The following is a 19,010-nucleotide window of genomic DNA, read 5'->3' on the forward strand; positions in this document are numbered from 1 at the left end:
TGGATTATGGCCCTGCTTGTGATGTCCTATGCACCTTACAGCAACCAGGCTTAAGCTTTGGTAGATGAGCCGAACGTTCGGTTGCCTTCAGGCAGAAGATCACACATGTGAAAATACTGCGACATGGAAGAGAGGGACATCTGTGGTTATGGTATGATTTTAGAAAACTAATCTTTTTCAATTCACTATTATGCTACACACACCCGATCTGTCATCTTTTTCCTTTGTCTTTTACTGAAAAGATCACTCCTTTAGTTATCAGTCTTGTTGTCCTTTTCCCAGCAACACTTCATAACTTAAACGCTCATAGGTTCATAGGCTAATGGCCCTGGAGCCTTTACCAGCCTAGCCATAGAAGTGCCCTAGCATCATGGTTTGATGTTGACTTTTATCCTAATTAACTGTACTTCATCTATGTAACCTCATGTGTGGAGGTTCCAGTCATTTGATTTACAATTTGTTTAGTAGGTGAGATGGTCAGTTGACCCTTCAGTCATGACCAGGATAACACTAAAGTTCAAAGTTACTATAAAACATTTACCTTTCAAAGTAAATATAAAACTATCATAGTACATATTCAGCTAACATAACAAGTAGTACAGTTGAGAGGTTATGATTAATGAACACTGTATACAAGGAAGACTGACACACACAACTGGTGTCAGAGCCATAGAGTAAAACTGAATGCCAAGAAATGCATAATAGTATCCTTTCGGAAGTCATGCACCCCTTGTAACTGTCATATTGACAACACATCCCCTAGAGTTGACCCAGTAGTCAGAGGCTTAGGGACATACGTAGGTAGTAGTCTAGCCTTTGACCATCATGTGTCTACAGTAGTGAGGAAATCATTCAATGTTGAGCAACTTATAAACAAAGGTGTGGCATCTAATTCCAAAGAAGTCATTGTTCCACTGTATTTGGCTATCATCAGACCTATCATTAAGTACAATGCCCCCTTTCGGATGCACCTACTAGACATATCTAACAATTGGAATGTTCACAGAGGTTCCTCACTAAAAGAATACAGGGTTTAAGTAAAATGTCCTTTGCAGACCACCTCAAGGCTCTATCCCTGTGTTCTGTCTCCTACAGGCTTTTGAGGGGAGAACTATGCCTGCCATATATGGCATTGTCAGATCCCACTCTGATGGACCTCCTGTGTATCTGCAAAACAAACAGCACCAGAATTACCCATTCTAAAGACTTAAACTTTGCCTTTGGTATAAACAGGACCTGCTGGAGAGACAGGTATGTATTCCAGATATTATCCCGTCTCTGTAACAGGCTCCCCATCCATGTGAAGCAGAGTTCCTTCCTAACCTAATTCAAGTGCAACCTGGACAATTGGATGGGGAACAGAAAATTCATCCCTGGTTTGGCACCTATGTCTCTAACTGACACAGACAACATGTAAAAAGTTCATCTCCCATGTGCTAGTTTGTAAATGTTTCATTGCCCAAGCCCCTGCTTACACTTATGAAGGGTATTACAACTTGTCAGAGATTTTGGATGCATGGCTAGGCTTAAAAAGGCCCTTGTGGTCGTTAGCCTAGTAAACACCCATGACCAATGCATTGTATAGTATATATATATATATATATATTTCCTGTAGTATACATCTTTATATAGATCCATGCTGTTCAGTGCTTTGTGTGAAACAAGTTACTGTTTATAACAAAATACAGTTATCCTTTAACTCTGAAGCAGGAGCAATTTTTACGCAAATTATTTTAGAGATTTCTTAAATGTAAGGTATTAAATTAATTTGCTAAGTGGTTCCAAATAGCAGTGCCTGTTCTGGAAAATGTTTTCTCCAGCTTTATTTAAATCTTGGACTGGTGCACAAAAGATGTATCCTTTTGGCCACTTTTAAATGGGTAATTTTGATCTCTTAAGAGGAAATTTCTTGTGGACAGTAGCCTAATTTAAGCACTTTAAATACTAATGTCCCTAATAAGACAGCCCTGTTATGAACAGGGAGCCAGTGGAGATTGTTCAGTAAGTCTCAGTGGTATGTATTGTGACAGTTAAGGAGACTGATATTACATATTTTTCATTCAGTTGCTTGCAGCCTTTGACATTTGCAAGCTGAGTGCAGTTAAGAGGTAGGATGTGCTTCAATTTTGCCAGTAGAAAATTTTTGGCTATGGCTGTCTGAAAGACTAGAAAGTGTAGGTGGGAGATGCGTTATCCTCTAAAGTTATCGATCAACAAGTTGTGTTTGTTAAGGAGAGGATGTTTAAGTCCCAGGTATTTTTCCTCCTTTTATGCTTTGAATGATGCAGCTTGGGCCCTGAATCAGCATTTGAGACACTTTTTCAAAAAAAGACATCAAAGCAATTGATGAAGGCAAAGCAGTGCACACTGCATACCTCAACATGACCAAAGCTTTTGACACAATTCCCCACTCAGATATAGTAGAAAATCTAAACTGGGAGTAAACTCCTGTGTCACCTGATGGATTGCCAATTAGCTCAAGATAGGATCCATGTGACCTAACAAAGTTACCTCCACAAAGAGACCCTTCACCAGATGCGTCCTCCAGGGTTCTGTGCTGGGACCTTTTCTGTTTGGCATCTACTTTTTCTGAAGTAAAAGCCAATACTGAAGGGCTGTGGTTAAGTTTGCAGATGACTACAAGCTAAGAGCAGTCACTGAATCCCCCAAATGACTTGGCCATCCTGCAGGAAGGTTAGTCTCAAATAACTGGCGTCAAAATCCTGGCCTGAAACTAAATGCCAAAATAATGCATTGTATCCTTTTTGGAAGACCCCTACCCCAGGGAACCACTACATTGACAATGCACCCCTAATAGTTGACGTAGTTTGGAATTTGGGAACTTGTGTGGACAGTAACAACTTTTGAGCAACATGTCTGTTATAAGAAAGTCTTTGTATATTGCACACTTTATAAAGAAAAGGATTGTGCCTGGATACAAGAATGTCGTTGTCTCCTGTACTGTGCCCTCAATAGGACAGTCATCATACTGTACAGATTTTTGCCTTATATTTTTGGTGCATTTTTTATAAAATTGTGGTTTTATGGCAAATTAGGGGCAAACCATTAAAGACTGAAGTTAGAAAATGATAGACATTTGAGTTTCAGACTTCATACCTTTTAGAAAATTCATGCTAATGCAGAACCTGTTCTGTCAACTTTCTAAGTTTGTAAGAGCACTATTTAAAAATCTTCCCTATTTTTTAGTCCTTTGTCCCACTTTTAAGGTTTTGTCCAGATTTCCTGCTTTGAGGTTGAGAGGTATGCCAGTCATTGAATGTAATACCCTCCCCTCTCTTACGCCAGCCTAACATATTAGCTTCAGCCGTGAATCTTTCTGCTGTCCAATTTCTGTTTTTGCAGTTATTATAGCCTTTTTGGTTTGAGATGGTTTATTTTTCTAATTTATTTTATTGTATTCTTACCTACTTCCCATAATCTTTGATCTAAATTTAGCTGATTTTTGCTCTCTTTTTAACTACCGCTCTTGGTACCCTTTCAGGTGCCATTGTTGATGTCCTTCTATTCCCACGTTGCAGTATTCTTACTGTGGGATTCTCCACCTCAGGCAACTCTTACATCAGCTCCTATACAAAAGCTTAAGCCTGGTTGATGTTGGTGCGTGGGACGTCACACACGCCATCATAAACCAGGAGCCTAAAATGTGATGCCTGCACGCACAGACCTCAGAACTTTTCTGCCACAGTTGAATGTCAGATCGATCACATCGCTCCTCTACTCTCACGACATCTAAAGCTAAGTACCCCACTGGGGAATTCTTAAAATTTAGCTGTTTTGTTCTTGGCCGATGTCTGCTAAGATGGGTAAATGCAGATGCTGACATCAAATTCTGCATAAGGATGCCCATGACCATTACGTATTCTGTTTAGGCTGGGAGCATGACAATACGCCCTATGCCATTTCTCAATCCTTTGTCCCAAAAACACTTAGGAGCCATCTGGCCGCTCTTAATCTTTACCTGGAAAACCAGAGACTTAAAAAGTTAGCGCTTAGGATGGATCCCGAGTTGGCTGAACAGGTGGAGCCACCACAGAAAAAGGCCAAACTTTCACAGTCTACTACTGCTGCCCCTCCATCATCAGACGCCCTGCCAGCTGCTGACTTAGGGGTTGATGGACACCCGCTAGAGCCGTCTACTTCTTCAGTTCCCCTTGAGGAAGCCACTTCTGAAGTACTGGCCAGCACATCTGCAGAGATTGCTCAGACATCTGTTCCTACTAAAGCTGAGGGAGAACCAGGCTCCACCAGACACCTGTTTGGGATGCAGGAATCCGAATCCTGTCCATTAGCTCAGGCCCTTGTAACTAGGCCTTCTCCCAAAGCTACCCCTTTCAAAAGAAAGCAAAAAAAGAAATTCCTGACTGGCAATCATTTACTCAGTCTTTGATACAGGCCTTCATAGCCCTTAGGCACTCACCCTCCTCACCCTCACTATCCCACTGCTTAGCCCTATGCCTGTTTCATCTATCTCTGATGTTCTTCATGTTTCACTGTTGCAGTTGGGTTATCTGCCTGCAGGTAGCCTTCAGTTGGCCTGAATACCAGAGACTAAGTATTTCTGTGTCGGATGCTGTCACTCCAGGATTGACGTCAGGTCGTCAGGGGTAGAAAAACAGGTAGCCAATGCCATTACATCAGTCTTTCTTGCCGAGGAGCCCAAAGCAGAAGCAGTTCACAAGTGCCCATTGGCCGCTACCTGAAATCTCATTTACGAATTGAATAATCCTGAAGTCTTCTAAAGCTAAGTACCCCATTGTGAATCCTTTTTTCTTGCCTTAACTGATGTCAGAAAAAGTTAACAATTGTCTTGCCTGTGCAAAGCAAATACCTCACAGAGATTTTCATTCTTACTGTGTTACTTGTTTAGGCCCAGACCACAATGTACCTCGCTGTCAGTTTTGTGCCTTGTTCAATGCCTGAACCATTCATTGTCAGGCTCTCTTTGTTGCTAAATTCTTTCGCTCTCGATCTCTGTATTCCGAAATGGCTTCGGTAAGCCATCCCACTACCAATTTTCTGAAAAAACGTAAGGATAAAGACAGAGGCAGACCGCATAGGTCCAAAGCTGCCGACAACGCTTCCATTAAGCTAGTCGCCAGTCCGCCGGTACTCAGTGAGGCAGTTTTGCAGCCCCCTGATGCCTGCTTCAATGGATTTGCAGGCCTCTACAAAGACCGATTCGGAGTCCGGTATGCCGCAAGACTCTTCTTCGACTCTGGAACCTGCGGATGACTCTACCTTGGATGGGTCCGGAGCCGCTGTGCAGGCATCGACTTCTGAGGCAGTTCTTTGCTCAACCGATGTTTGACTCAAACCGACAACTTTTTTATCTAAAACTACCGAGTTTCTTAGGCCAAGAGTGCACACTACACCTAGAAAACCGATGACCAAAGGGCATGCACCTGCTCCCATGCCACAATGACAAATGCTTAGAATGACAGAAGACCTTATCACGCTGATTAGGGGAAGTCAGCCTTCCCCTGCTAAGAGTAAAAGAGACCAGTCCCCTGCAGCTTCAACAGACCAGGAGTCCGATGAGTCTGAGGTATCTGATTATAAAGACTTGCCCTTATCCACTTATGAAGATTCAGATGCAGAGGAATCCATTCCCTCTGCTTCCCCACCAGAGGATTTTTCTTTTGGTGAAACCTTACATACTTTAAGAGAGGATTTCCACTGGGAATGCCAAGACTATCCTCAGTCCAAAAAGAGACTCAGAGAATTCTTAGATTTGCCACAGCACAGGCCTTTAACAATACCCCTGTCCTGGAAGTTGTTGATGATGTTTTTATGGAATCCAGTCTTACTCGTGATACTTTATGTCCTGCCCCTAGGAAACCAGACAGGTACTACAGAGTACCTGACACTCGCAAATTTCTTTTCAAGAATCCTACTGCTGACCCAGAGATCATTTCCAAGGGGCCTAAAGGTATCAAGGCAACTACAGCCAAGAATCCCACCCCTTCGGACAGGGATTCCAGAGCTTTGGACAGATGGGGTAAGAAGGTATATACTTCTTCAGCTCTTGCTATTAGGTCATTGAATTATCAGTTTCACATGTGGAAATACCAGCAACATATTATGGAACTTATTAAACAAAAAGTGGCAACCTTTACAGACTGTGCAGAAAATAAAGAATTGCAGGAGCTTATGCACTCTACAAGCCAAGTCAGTAAGCATACTTTGCAGTGTGGCTTTGATGCCCTAGAAGCATCTTGCCAGGCAGCAGTCATTGGTTCTGTACTGAGAAGACTTGCTTGGCTCAAGGAGCTTACCTTGGCAGACCATGTCAAATCAAAGTTACTAGATGCTCCTTTGAACAAGGACAGTTTGTTTGGCACCAAAGCAGAAGAGGTTCTTAAAAAGATGGAAGAAAAAGCTAAGTCTATGCAGACTGTTAAAGAATTCTTAAAAGTGCAACCCCCCAGATTAAGTAGGCATTGCCCTTCCAAACACTGGTCCTTTCCAGCCCTTCTCAAGCCAGACCCGGGGAAACAGACCACCCAGACTACAGTCTCAGGGTATGCAGAGATCTAAGCAATGGAGTGCCCCCACCCCCAAAGCAGGGAGTGGTAAGCCACCTCCTATAGAAAAAACTCACAATGACTTCTGTACTCCACTCCCCATCCCTGCCAAATTGCTTATGCCCCAGTAGGAAAACTTAACCTTCATGCAGAAAACTGGATGTCCATCACTCAAAACTGATGGGTCCTCAACATTGTATCCCAGGGGTACAAATTTTACTTCCAATCACTGCCAACCCTAAGAGGGTTCCCAGACCTTCCTCCAAACCAGTGGGCAGAGGCCTAAAGCCAAGATGTTCTTCGTGTTTCACTGTTGCAGTCATCACATTTGAGTTATCTACTTGCAGTAGCCCTCATTCGGCTTGATTATCAAAGTCTTGGGTCCTGTGTCGGTTGCTGTCTCATCTTCCATGACATCAGGTAGTCAGGGGTATAAAGCATGCAGCCGATGCCATTACATCAGTCTTTCTTGCCGTGCGGTGCCCGAAGCAGAAGCAGTTTGCAAGTGCCGGTCGGCTGACTCCTGAAATTTTCGTTTTTGAGTATCAGAACTGAAGTCTTCAACTAAGCTAAGTACCCCATCGGGGAACCTTTTTCTTGCTCTAAACTGATGTTAGTAAAAGTTAACAATTGTATTTCTTGTGTGAAAGCAAATACCTCATAAATATTTTCATTCGTACTGCATTCCTTGCTTAGGCCCAGACCACGACGTACCTTGCTGTCGGTTTTGTGCCTTATTCAAACCTCGAACTATTCGTCATCAATTTATTTATGCTTCTAAATATTTTGGTACTTGGTTAAATTATCAAGAAATGGCTTCGGTAAGCCACCCGACTACCGACATTCTGAAAAAATGCAAAGATAAAGACAGAGAGAGACCGCATAGGTCCAAAGCTGCCGATGACGCTTCTCCTAAGCTAGTCACCAGTTTGCCGGTACTCAGTGAGGTGCTTTAGCAGCCCTGATACCCGCTACTTCAGATTCGCAGGCCTCTACTGAAACCCATTCGGAGTCCAGTATGCAGCGAGATACTTCTTCAACTGTGGAACCTGCAAATGTCTCTACCTCGGATGGGTCTGGAGCTGCTGTGCTGGCACTGGCTTCTGAGGGTGTATTCAGGCCTACTGACCTGCATATTAAACCGACACCATCTTCTTTAAGGCCTAAAACTCGATCCATGCCTAGAAAACCAACACGCAGACTGCATGATCAGGCCAAATTGCGTAAAAAACAAATGATAAGAATGGCTGAAGACCTTATTACTCTAATCAGGGGAAGCCACCCTTCCCCCTCTGAGAGACCTAGGATTGACTTTCCTTCTGATTCTTCTGATCAGGACTCTGAAATTTCGGTTTCCTCTGATGACCAGGATCTACCTATGAGGATTCTGATGCAGAGGACTCCATTCCCTCTGCTTCCCCTCCAGAGGATTTCTCTTTTGGTGAAATCTTGCATACTCTTAGGGAGCATTTCCACTGGGAAAACCAGGATTACTCTAACTCCAAAAAGAGGCTTAGGGATTTCTTACTCCTGCCCCAACACAGACCTTTAGCTATCCCTCCTGTACTGGACATTGTTAATGATGCCTTCTTGGAATCTAGCCTGACCCCTGACTCTTTACCTCCTGCTCCCAGAAAACCTGATCGTTATTACAGTGTTTCTGACTCTCACAATTTCCTCTTTAAAAATCCTACTGCAGATCCTGAGACCATTTCACAGAGACCGAAGGGGATTAAGGCTACTACTGCCAAAAATCCTACCCCTCTGATAGAGATTCCAGGGTGCTGGATAGATGGGGTAAGAAGGTATATACTTCTGCAACCTTGGTCATTAGGGCCTTAAACTGGCAGTTTCATATGTTAAAGTATCAGCAGCATATTACTGGATTGCTTAAACTGAAAATGATGTTGATTCCTGACTGTGCTGAAAAATAAAGATTTACAGGATTTAATGCATTCTGCTGAACAAGTTGGTAAACATACTTTGCAATGTGGTTTTGATTCATTAGAGGCATCTTGCAGGGCCGCTGTCACTGGGTCTGTACTTAGAAGGCATGCTTGGCTTAAGGAGCAATCTTTGCCAGATCATGTTAAAGCTAAATTGCTGGATGCTCCCTTAAACCAAGACCGCCTGTCTGGCAACAAAGCAGAAGAATTACTTAGAAAGATGGAGGAAAAAGCTAAATCTATGCAAACTGTTAAAAGATTTCCTGCAAGTACAGCCTCCCAGATTTAGTAGGCATTGGACCTCTAAGAATTGGTCCTTTCCTGCCTCTTCCAGGCCTTCTCAGCCCAAACCCAGAACCAGCAGAACACCCAGGCTTCAGTCTCTAGGTACTCACAGGACTAAGCAGTGGGGGGCTCCCACTTCCAAAGCAGGGAGTAGTAAGACTCCCCCCATGGTAAACTGTCTCAATGACTTAACTTTAAATCTTCCAAGCCCTGCAAAACTGACTGTTCCTTTAGGGGGAAGGATTGCCCTGCAGGCAAATAATTGGGAACACATTACCCAGGACAAATGGGTTTTAAATATAGTTTCCCAAGGATACAGATTCCAATTTCACTCCTTACCAACCACACACGGTTGGCCAGATCTACCCCCAAATCAGTGGGCAGAGGCTCAAAATCAAGTTCTCTCTCTTAAGCATCTGGGCTATTCAACCTGTCCCAGAAGAAGAATGGGGACAAGATTTCTACACAAGACTTTTCTTGGTACCCAGAAAGGACAATTCCTGGCGTCCTATCCTGGACCTGTCTATCCTAAACACATTTTTGGTGATCCCAAAATTCAAGATGCTAACTCTTCATCAGCTTTCTCCTATGCTAGGCAAGGATGCCTGGTTGGCAACACTGGATTTAAAGGAAGCATACTTGCACATCCCAATAAGGGAATCTTGCAGAAGATACCTATGCTTCAAAGCAGGCTATATGCACTATCAGTTCTCTGCACTGCCCTTTGGCTTATCTACTGCACCCAGGGTATTCACAAAGTGCCTAGCTCCATTCATTGCATTTTGCAGGCAAAGAAATATTCAAATATTCCCATACCTGGACGATTGTCTAATTCAGGCAGAAAGCCAAGACATACTATTAAATCATCTGGCGTTTGTAAAGAAATTGCTAACTTCTCTGGGGTACACCATAAACGAAAAGAAATCACATCTTGTACCCTGCTTACAAATTGTATTCCTGGGAGCAAGCTTGGATACAACTTCCAAGATGGCCTACCTCACGCCAGAGAAACAAGTTCATTTGACAGCCTACTTCAAACTACTGGCCACAAAGACCCAGCTATCTGCAAGGAAAATACTGCAAGCCCTGGGGTTCATGGCCTCCTGCATTCTATTAATTCCATATGAGGAAACTACAATGGTATCTAAAAAGCCTATGGTGTCAACATTCTCAGGATCTAGAATCAATTATTCCTATCATTCCTTGTCTACAGATAGTGTTCCTTTGGTGGGCAGAGGCCTGCCACCAAAACAAGGGACTGCCATTCACTCTACCCCCTGCTGCACAAACCCTAACAACAGACGCATCAGACTATGCATGGGGGGCTCACTTGGCAGGGAAGTGCATTCAGGGCAAATGGAACCCAAGTCAAATGCACCTGCATATCAATCAAAAAGAAATGATAGCTGCACAGAATGCTCTGACAGCCTTCAAGGACCACATTCTTCCAGGACAATTATTGGTAAAGACGGACAACACCACTGTTATGTGGTACATAAACAAGCAGGGGAGAACCCACTCATAATCTCTCTGCAGAATAGCCATGGTTCTGTGGAACACAGCCTTGAGCTACCAAGTGCACCTACAGGCTCATTTCCTACCAGGAAAGCTAAATACACTGGCAGATGAACTAAGCAGAAATCTCATGGACCCACACGAGTGGAAAATTGAACCAAAGATATTCAACATGTTGAGAAACAAATGGGGGAGCCCAGAGATAGACCTATTTGCCTCCCCCCAGAACTACCAATTGGACAAATTCTGCACAAGGACTCCCCACAAACAAGCTTGGAAAGTGGATGCCCTGTTCTTCACCTGGAAAAACCTATCAGTTTATGCCTTTCCCCCTCTGCATCTCCTCTCCAAGGTACTACTAAAGATCAAACAGGGCAAACCAAGGACAACACTGATTGCACCAGACTGGCCATGCCAAAACTGGTACCCCTTCTTGCGCAGTGTGTCACTGTTGGCACCATGGCACCTGCCTCAAACCGTTGTCCTGCTGTCCCAGCAGGAGGGCCAGATTCTGCACCCACAGCTTCAAACCCTGAACCTGGCAGCTTGGTAATTACCTCATCTCTCCATTACCATCACTCTGTAAGAAAGTGATGGATGTCATTCTGGAGGCAAGGAGGCTTAGTACTAGAAAATTCTATGCTGGAAAATGGAAAAGATTCTGTTCCTGGAGCCAAACTCAGGGGATGGACACAGCAGCACCCAATCTACCTCAGATTTTTCAATACTTAACTGAGATGCTTCACAAGGAACTTTCCTTTTCCTCCATCAAAATTCATGCCTCAGCCATTTCAGCTCATTACAATTACAGAACCATCACTTTTCTCTCATCCACTGCTGAAGCAGTTCCTCAGAGGGGCCAAAAACTTAAGACCACCCAGGAGAGCCCCTACTCCAGCCTGGGACCTTAACTTTGTATTGGAAAAGCTCACTCTGCCTCCTTTTGAACCAGCTGCAAATGCAAAGTTGAAATTCCTTTCTTGGAAAACAGCCTTCCTTTTAGCCATCACTTCAGCAAGAAGGGTGTCTGAATTACAGGCCCTCATGACAGTGGAACCTTTCATCATCTTTCATGCCGACAGGGTGTCCCTCAGGACCAATCCCTCCTTCATGCCTAAGGTGGTATCCAGTGTGGCCCTTAATCAGTCCATTCATTTGCCAACCTTCTTTTCTAATCCACAGAACAAAGGGGAACGAATACTACACTCCGAAGTGCACAGACAACTTAGATTTTACTTGGACAGGACTAAACCTTTCAGGAAATCTGAACAGCTGCAGGTTGCATTTGCTGCATGGGCAGAGGGGAAGGCCATTTCTAAGCAAACCATTTCTAAGTGGATAGGCCATTGCATTCATTTCTGCTATAAGCACCATGGAAAACCTCCCCCACAGGGGATAAGACCACATTCAACTAGGGCTGCATCTACCTCTACAGCCTTTCTCAGAGGTGTCCCTGCCAGGGGCATCCTAGAAGCTGCTACCTTGAGTTCTGTACATACTTTCACCAAGCATTACCACTTGCCAATTTTTTCTAAATCTAGAGCTGGCTTTGACACTGCAGTCTTGCAGGGCCTTATAGCTGGTCCTAATGCTATCTAATTACCTCCTTCCATCCTTACCTTTGGGAATATACCCAAATGTGATGACTGCAACAGTGAAACACGAAGAACATAGTACAGTTGTGTACACTTACCATAAATGTAGATGTTTGAGTGCATTCACTGTTGCAGTCCTGGTTACCCTCCCTCCAGCCCCCTGACTTCTATTGGCTGTACCTCTATTCTTGTTTACTATGCGTAAAGCTTTTTGGTGTATTTGCTTTTTTGTTAGCTGTGTAACCTTGTATATAATTGCTTCCCATTATGGAGGCACCTGACATCTGGGGCAAGAAAAACTGATGTAATGACGTCGTCTGCATGCTTTATACCCCTGACTACCTGATGTAATGGAAGATGAGATAGCAACCGACACAGGACCCAAGACTTTGATAATCAGGCCGAATGAGGGCTACTGCAAGTAGATAACTCAAATGTGATGACTGCAACAGTGAAACACGAAGAACATCTACATTTATGGTAAGTGTACACAACTGTACTTTCTTTCCCTGCTCTCCATTAGAGCTATTCAGACAGTTCCAGTAGGTAGGTAGGATAGGTCAAGGATTCTATTCCAGACTCTTCCTGGTACCCAGAAGGGAGGGCTCTTGGCACCCATTCCTGGATCTTTCAATTCTCAACACCTTCCTGGTGGTACCAAAATTCAAAATGCTTACCCTTCAACAGCTTCTACCTATGCTAGCCAAGGATGCCTGGTTAGTCACCCTAGACTTAAAAGAAGCCTATCTGCATATCCCCATAAGGGAGTCATGCAGGATGTATCTCAGTTTCAGGGATGGATCTATGCATTATCAGTTCTCTGCACTTCCCTTTGTTTTATCCACTGCGCCCAAAGTATTCACAAAATGCCTGGCTCCAGCCATTGCATACTGCAGGCAAAGAAATATCCAAATTTACCCGTACATGGACGACTGCCTGATTCAGGTGGACAGTCAGGAGTTGCTGTTGTAGCACCTGACATTTGTGAAAAACCTTCTCACTTCCTTGGGGTACACCATCAATGAAAAGAAATCAAAACTGATACCCAGTCGAAAGATTGTATTCCTGGGAGCAAGCTTTGACACAACATCCCAGATGGCATTTCTCACTTCAGAAAAACAGGTCTTCATAGGTTCATAGGTTCATACTAGGCTATCTGCCCTGGGGCAATTATAAGCCTAGCCCGATTCTGTATGGCTTACGCCACCCCTTGATTTGAGTATACTGTGGCCTTTTTAAGGTTTAGTTTACTGTCCCTCTGTCTAATAGTGACACAGGAGTAATCCCTGGGACAAACCTACGATCCCCCATCCACTTATCGAGATTCTTCTTGAAGAGATTCAGTGAGGTGCTCTGCCTCACATGAACTGGAATTCTATTCCAGAGTGAAGGGAGCCTCTGGGTTATGAACCTGTCCCACCAACAAGTTCTATTTATTTCTGTGCTGAGGTTCAAGTCCCTCGAGCGTGTGGCTCTAAGGGATTTAGATTTACTGAGGTGGAGCATGTCCATTAATTCTGGATTTGACATAGCTTTGTATGTCAGGCATAGATCGCCTCGAAGTAGGCGGTATGCAACTGAGTAGAGCTGGAGTTTTTTTAACCGAGCAGCATATGGCATCTGTTTGAGACCCTTGATCCTCTTGGTGAGATACTTTTGGGGTGTTTCTAATTGCTGCAGGTGTCGGGTAAGGTACATCCCAAAAGGGGCATTGTATTCTATGATGGGCCTGATGAGGGATGAATAAAGGCACGATTACCTCTCTTGATCTAGATGTGAAACCTTCGTGATGAGGTGGGCTATGTAGAAGGTCTTTCTAACCACTTTGGCAATGTGGTTTTCAAAGGAGAGATTGCTATCAACTTGGGTCCCCAGGTCTCTAATAACTTTCTCTGTACTTAATGGGTTTCCGCCTATGTGGTAATTTGTGGGCACATTGTTTTTGCCAAAGGGTATGACTATACATTTTGTGGCATTTAGCTTTAAACCATGGCACTGGCACCAGTTATCTGTCTCTGTGAGACCTTTTTGAAGGATGTTTGTGTCAGCTGGAGAGTTGATTATGGCCCAGTTTGCAGTCATCTGCGAACTTGGTGAGCCATAGTCCTCCCACGTTTGCCTGTACCTCGGAAAAGTATATACCGAACAAGAGTGGTCCCAGGACAGAACCCTGTGGGATGCCACTTGTGACCGGTTTCGAGTCTGACATGGCTCCAGCAACTCTCACTCTGTGGTTTCTGTCTTTGAGCCAGTTTGCGACCCATCTTGTGACATAGGGGTTTATATTTAAGCTGGATAGCTTATCTATGATGCCCGAGTGGGGTATTGTGTCAAATGCCTTTGCAAGGTCCAGATAGGCTGTGTGGACTACCTTCCCTTCATCTATGGCTTTGGTGACTGTTTCAAAGAAGTCAACCAGGTTCAAAAGGCAGGATCTGCCCTTGACAAAGCCGAACTGGGTAGGATCTAGTGTCTGTAGGTCCCCAATGTCTTTGTTTATTAGCTCCATGATGATCCCCTCCATAGCCTTGCAGACTAAGCTAGTCAGGCTTATGGGGCGATAGTTTCCAGGGTCCGTAGAGGCTCCACCTTTGTGGAGTGGGACCACTGTTGCTGTACGCCATTCTGTGGGCACATATCCTGTAGTGAGGCTGAGATTGTGTAGCTGTTTTATTTGAGGGATTAGTTCCTCTTGTAGTTCATGTAGGACGCAACCTGGGATGCCATCTGGTCCCATGGAAGCAGTGTTTTTTGCTTTGGAGAGGGCAGCCTTCACCTGAGCATCTGAGATGTTTGGGAGGCAGCCCTCTGCCGTAATAGATACTTGCTCTTTTGGGGGGGGAAGGGGGTGGAGATGTTTGCACTGAACCTGTCTGCCAGGATATTGGTGATGTCTGTGGGTTCAGTGTATTTTTTGTCGTTTAGAATCAACTCAGAACAAGTCTGGGAGTTGCATCCCAGGTTTCTAACATAACTGAAAAAAGCCTTATGATTGTCTTTGGTGTCCTGTGCAATTTTTCTCTCGAAGCTGGCCTTGGAGGATTTTATGAGGGATCGTAATTTTTTGCTAGTACTGATCAGAGATGCCTTCCCTATTAGGGATTTTGCTCTATCATGTAGTAGCTTCCTCCTTCTGTTGTACAGTTTATTTATGTCAGGGGTCCACCAGACTGGACGCCTGCCTTTGGATGATTGGGTCTTGGTTTTGTTTGGGATAGCATGATCCATGCATTCCTGGAGATGTCCGTAGAATGCATTTATATAGGATTCTGCAGTTTGGGCCATAGTTTCCACTGGCCCTGGGGCCTTGAAGGATTCCACTTTGGTTTTGAGAAGTGAGAAGTTCGCTTTTGAGAAGTTTTTCACTGTGGTTTTCTGGGCTGGGGCTGGGGTCGGGATGTGGACATCCAGTGAAATTAATTTATGGTCTGATCTTACCAATGAGGGATATACTTCTGGGGTGGAGCATAGAGTCCCCATGTTGGTAATGATCAGGTCTAGTATGTTGTCCCCTCTTGTGGGAGTGGTGACTAGTTGTTCCATAGCATTTGAGTTTATAATTTCCAGGAATCTTTGGGCTAAGGTGCTGGGGCTTGAGTAGTGCTCCCAGTCAATGTTTGGGTAGTTGAAGTCACCCAATATAATGGTGTTCGGAGAGATATTCATGTTCTCCAATGTTTTCAGGAAAGCCGAGTGGGATTCCTGACTTTGAGAGGGTGGTCTGTAGGATGCTATAAACTGAAAAGCAGTCTTGCCCACTGTTAGTTGCACATGGATGGTCTCTGATACTTCGTGCAATGCCACTAACCTGGAGGTGTGGATATCCTTGATAAATATGGAAACTCCCCCTCCTTTTGTGGTTCTGTCCGGGTTTTGGGGCCGAAAAGCATGATATGAGGTATAGCCTGGTAGTTCTGGGGTGCTCTCTGGAGCCTTGAACCAGGTTTCTGTCACTGCACAGATATCGATGTTCTCCATACTGTGGAGAGCTTTGAGTGCATGCATCTTGAGGTTAAGACTTCTGACGTTAAGCAGCATTACCCTTAGTTTCTTCTTCCTTGTGCTGTCTATGGGGGTGGGTTTGACTTTTGAGCCTTGCCTAAAAAAGGCACTATGGGGGTGGCAAGAGCCTTTGCCAATATCCGAAAGCCCAGTGGTGACAGGTGCAAGCCATCCCTAGCGAAGCAACGTGGCTTGTCGAGCATGTCATCCCAGGCTGACAAACACTGGATCCCCTTTGAATGACACCAAAATTTTAGCCAATTGTTAAAATCGATCATTTTGTCTTTGTACTGTGGCATCATTCTAGGTGAGGGTAAGATGCTGCTCAAGGTCAGGGTCATACCAGCCTGGGCTACATGATCAGAGAGCTCCTCTATGTCTCTTTTCATGTAGTCCAGGGAGGTACGTCTCAGGTCATTCACACCAGCATGTACAATGACTGAGTCATATTTGTATTTGCTTTGGAGTGACCTGAGTGCTTGCGTTATGTGTTGGATCCTAGCACCTGACAGGCAGCTCACCGTGACCTTCTCTTTATTCAGCCTGGTGAGCGGGACGTCAGTGTGTCTGACAATAGAGTCATCTATAACAAGGGTATCAGGTGTGTTATTCAGCCTGTGGGTTATGTGTTGTGTGTGTTTTGTTTTGAGGTAGCGTTTGCTTGGATGTCTGCTTTGGAGGTCTCTGTTGCTTAGGTAGATTTTTATTTAGAGCCTCCAAGTATGTTTTTGTGTATTTATGTGTTTGGTTCGCTGATGTGGTGGAACTATGTGATACTGGAATTGTGTTGTGTGAGGTTACCTTCTCCTCCTGACTGGTTACACCAGTTTTGAGATGAGAGAGCTCAGCCTCCAGTTTGGCTAAATAGTTGCATCTCTCACATATATTTGAACCTGTTTGGAGGAGGAGAGGGTTGTCCGTGTACATGAGACAGTTGTAACATTGCCTCAAAATTCCCAGATTCACCAGCTGGACTGGAGAGGAAACCATTGACTGACCTTTGGACATGCTAGAGTAATAGGGAAACTGAATTTAAGACGGACCAATAGAGGACAGGGTAATCGTAGAGAGTATAAGAGTAAGTAGTGCTTATGGTTTAATAGTGCTAACTTGTAGGATTACTTAATTGGACCAGTGAAGGGCCTTAGAATGAGAATATGGTGTTTAAATTGAGAGATAGAGCAGTTCTAAGGGAAAAAGTGAAGAGGAGACTTTGTGGAGCCAGGAATAGTTTAAACCCGATTAGGCGGCGCTGCCCGCTGTTGCACTATGCACAAAAACACGCAAAAACGCGCAAAAGAGGGTTTTAAGAGAGGAAGATGAAGGAGTTTTGGAATTGACCCAAAATGGCCAATAAAACTGCAGTTTCAAGTCAGTAACCACTCCCACAGGGGCAGGCAGGCTGCTCAATGTTTTTTCACTGCCACTGATCAACAGAGAGACTTCCCTTTAGCCCAAGCAAAAAATGGCCTCACAGAAACTTACAAACAGTTCGAGAACAGCAAGCCTGTAACTGAACATTTTTAAATCTCAGAAAAGTGGGGAAAAAAGCAAGATTTTTTTGTTTTTTTGTTTTTTCAGAGATAGCAGAGGTTCACAATTATCAACAAGTTATAACAGTGCAGTAAATGACCCCACACAAGAGTGCTAGGCCAAAGACAGATAAAATGCAAGTTTTGAGAAAAAAACGATTTTAAAAATAAGTGCAAACAGGAAATTCAGTAAACAGCTCTAGGTTGTGCTCTAAATACAGTTACTAATGAAGAAATCAAATTTAACAAGCCAGAAAATGCTCAAAATAGGCGGCTATGCAGAAAAACTTAGCAAATAAACAGAGGAAAAATACTTAAAATCTCAAAAGTGGCTCCTTTCTTCTCTCAGCGTTTTCTCCTCTTGGTGGGTGCTTCATCAACATTCAATAAGCCTGAAAAGATGCCAAAACCACGAGGCAACCAGGTTTTAAGAGAGAAAGATGAAGGAGTTTTGGAATTGACCCAAAATGGCCAATAAAACTACAGTTTCAAGTCAGTAACCACTCCCACAGGGGCAGGCAGGCTGCTCAATGTTTTTCACTGCCACTGATCAACAGAGAGACTTCCCTTTAGCCCAAGCAAAAAATGGCCTCACAGAAACTTACAAACAGTTCAAGAACAGCAAGCCTGTAACTGAACAATTTTAAATCTCAGAAAAGTGGGGAAAAAAGTAAGATTTTTTTGTTTTTTTAGAGATAGCAGAGGTTCACAAGTATCAACAAGTTATAACAGTGCAGTAAATGACCCCACAAAAGAGTGCTAGGCCAAAGACAGATAAAATGCAAGTTTTGAGAAAAAAACGATTTTAAAAATAAGTGCAAACAGGAAATTCAGTAAACAGCTCTAGGTTGTGCTCTAAATACAGTTACTAATGCAGAAATCAAATTTAACAAGCCAGAAAATGCTCAAAATAGGCGGCTATGCAGAAAAACTTAGCAAATAAACAGAGGAAAAATACTTAAAATCTCAAAAGTGGCTCCTTTCTTCTCTCAGCGTTTTCTCCTCTTGGTGGGTGCTTCACCAACAGCCAACAAGCCTGAAAAGACGCCAAAACCACGAGGCAACCAGGTTTTAAGAGAGGAAGATGAAGGAGTTTTGGAATTGACCCAAAATGGCCAATAAAACTACAGTTTCAAGTCAGTAACCACTCAGCTTTCTTCAAACAAATGGTCACCAGAACCCAGCTATCCGCAAGAAAAATACTGCAGGCCCTAGGGTTCATGGCCTCATGCATACTGCTAATTCCATATGCAAGACTGCATATGAGGAAACTTCAATGGTACTTAAAAAGTCTTTGGTGCCAACATTTTCAGGACCTGGAAACAGTCATTCCAATCATTCCCTGTCTAAGGGCAGAGTTCCTTTGGTGGGCAGAAGCATGCAACCACAAGGAACTGCCCTTTACTCAACCCCACACTACCCAGACCCTAACCACAGATGCATGAGACTATGCCTGGAGAGCACACATAGGCGGCAAATGCATTCAGGGCCACTGGAGCCCAAGTCAAATTCATCTGCACATCAACCAAAAGAGATGCTAGTGGTGCAGAATGTCCTGACAGCTTTCAGGTCCCTACTCCTTCCAGGACA

This window comes from Protopterus annectens, chromosome 4.part1 (genome assembly GCF_019279795.1).
Source record: "Protopterus annectens isolate FY-2018-M chromosome 4.part1, PAN1.0, whole genome shotgun sequence".
In the NCBI taxonomy this organism is placed as follows: domain Eukaryota; kingdom Metazoa; phylum Chordata; order Ceratodontiformes; family Protopteridae; genus Protopterus; species Protopterus annectens.